Source organism: Fukomys damarensis, unplaced genomic scaffold (genome assembly GCF_012274545.1).
Source record: "Fukomys damarensis isolate Sample0158 unplaced genomic scaffold, DMR_v1.0_HiC HiC_scaffold_2, whole genome shotgun sequence".
Classification (NCBI taxonomy): Eukaryota; Metazoa; Chordata; class Mammalia; order Rodentia; family Bathyergidae; genus Fukomys; species Fukomys damarensis.
The window spans coordinates 8,306,603-8,309,444 of NW_022900914.1; positions in this window are offsets into that span (position 1 = coordinate 8,306,603).

Sequence of the window (2,842 nt, forward strand, 5' to 3'; positions counted from 1 at the left end):
ATTCCCTTGCTTTATTTTTTTTTTTTTTTTTTTGGTATCAGGGATCGAACTCGGGCTCTCGTGCTTGTGAGGCAGGCGCTGGAACCACTAAGCTAAACCCCCAGCCCATCCCTTGCTTAATATTAAAGATGTCCCCTCCATTATTCCAGGCAGATACTATAAAAAGATAAGGGAGTCATTCTGCATTGCCCTATGTTCACCTCCAGGCCAAGCCACCCTGATAGCAAAGTTTATGGGGCAGGCAGAATAATGCTCCAAGGACATCCATGTCATAGCCCTGTGAGTATGTGAGGTTACACAGCAAGGGAGAAGTAAGGTTGCAAGTGAATTTACCCTGCTACTCAGCAGACCGTAAAGTGGGGAGAATATCCTGAATTATCTGTGAGGGCTCAATGTAATCACAAGCATCCATGAGGGTACAGGAGGATGGTACAAGACGTCAGAGTGACACATGAGAGTCACTCAGCCAGCTGTTTCTGGCTTTGAAAATGGAGCTGCACACACCTGTAGTCCCAGCACTAGGAGGCAGAAGCAGGAGGATCGCTGCGAGTTCAAGACTAGCCTGGGCTACACAGTTTAGGGCTAGCCTGAACTACTTACTTGGCATGAAACTGTCTCAAAAAATAAATAAAATAAAAATTAAAAATGGAGCTACAAGCCAAAGAATACAGGTGGCCTGGAGAAGTTGAGAAAGGCAAGGAAATGCATTCTCCCAGAGCCTCCAGAAGGCACACAACTCTACAGACACCATGCTTTTAGTTCAGGGGACTCAAGTCAGACTTCTGCCCTGTAGAACTCTAAATAAAAATGTACTGTTTTGAGCCAGTAGGTGTGTGACAATTTGTTACAGAAGCTGGAGGGAACTAATACAGTGGCAAACAGTGCGCAGCTACACCCCTCTCAGCGCCCCATGCGGGACAACTCACCTGACCTCCTTGGCCCAGCATCATTTGGGTCTTCAACCCTCATGCAAACACCTACCCACGCCCACTACCATAGCCTCTGTCTAGGCTGCACTTGGAATACCCAAAGCTGGGGGGTGGAAATCTCCTCCCCATGTCTTCCCAGCACCTGACATTCAGTATATTATTAACACTTCATATGAGTGTATAACACTTACATGATGCTTAAGATGAATGTACATTTCTATTCATTTGTCTTCCTCGTGAGCAACTGAGGTGTATCCCTGGCTCTACCTAGCATAGGGACTCACTCAGAGAAGGTGCCCAGGAAATGCTACTGGATCATATATGAATGGCTTCTGTCCCCTACATTCTGCGTTACCACAGATAACTGCCAGGCTATTCCAGTGAGGGATGGAAAAGCAAGTCCCTCCCCAACCTCAGTGTCCATCAGGGAGCAGCCCACCTCTGCCTCCATGGAGAGGCAGTTCTGTGTCCCTCTGAAAACAGAGCCTCTTCTGTGGTCAGACACGTGACACAGTGAAGGGTCAAAGGAGAGGTATTGGGGTTCACTGAGTAAAGCTAATCCAATAATTGGGGAAACACTGGTTAATGATTGGTTGAAACACTGTATGTTCCTTGGCAAAAGCATTCAGAGATCCTGAAGGCCAAGTCAAGCGTGGTCAGGCATAATGGGGCTGAGAATGGGTCCTTTCCCACTGCTTTCCTCCTCCTCAGCACATCCTTTATACGGCTCCATTGGCACTCCCAAAACAGTGGGTCATGCCGCCTTCCCACTGTCTTTCCTGGGCCTGGAAGATAAAGTCCAGATTCAGCAGGCAAGACCCTTGACACGTGGGCTCAAAACCCTTTCCAACCTCATCACCTCCAAAACCCATTAAGCACTGGCACACTTCCCACTTCCTACCCTCTAGGCCTTGCCTTAAATTAATGGACTCAGCCAGGGGCCAAGGATTTAGCTCAGTAGCATCCCACCTGCCTCAAAAGCCCAAGATCCTGAGTTGGATCCCCAGTACCAAAAAAAAAAAAAAAAAATTAGTGGACTCAGCCCCACCCAGTGGGGAATATGCCTTTAGTCCCAGCTGCTCAGGACAGACAGGAAGATAATTAAAGCCCAGCCGTTCAAGACCTACCTGAACAACATAGTGAGAATCACTTAATCTTAACAACAACAACAACATAATAATTTCATACAATTGGAGTGTTCTCTCCACCCACCAATGAAAAGTCCCCCATTCCTCAGGACCCATCTCAACTGCCAACTCCTTAAGAAAGCCTCTTCCCCTAATCCCCTGACTTCATCAGTTCCCTCCGCGGCACATTCTGTACGAATTTCAACTGTAGTGTAGGTAAAAGATCTACTTTATAACTCAGAATGACAGGTATGAATCTCAACCTAAGTGAACATAAAATAGCACATAGCTTGGTCCTCCCCTGCCCTGCCGGGAGCTGCAAAGTTCCCTGGGCTCAGGTGACACTAAAAGTAACTGCGCGGGAGGGTGGGCGCCCGGTTCCTGGGCTCAGGGTCTCTCCACCACCGTCCCGTCACATCGGAACCCGGGAGGGGCACCGAATCTGCAGAACCTGTTTCCCATGCTGTCCCGGGGTTTTCTCGGCTTCCCCTGTTAGGGACCCCATCGGAACCCGCCTCTCCACTTGGTCCTTCCCAGCACTCTGCCTCGCCCCTCAGGCCCAGTCCTCTTCCTTGTCCTTTGGAAACAGATTTTTTTATTGCCCAGCAAACCTAAAGTTAAATCACTAGCAACAGAAATAGCGGCACTTTCTTACAATGAAAGAAGCATTTAATCTTCAAACTCTCCCCGGCTGAGATCTGTTTCCATCCACTAGCACCATACGAAGGTCAAGGGCGATTCATTTCCAAGTCAGCCGAAGCAGCCCCCCAGACTCTGAAGGTCCGG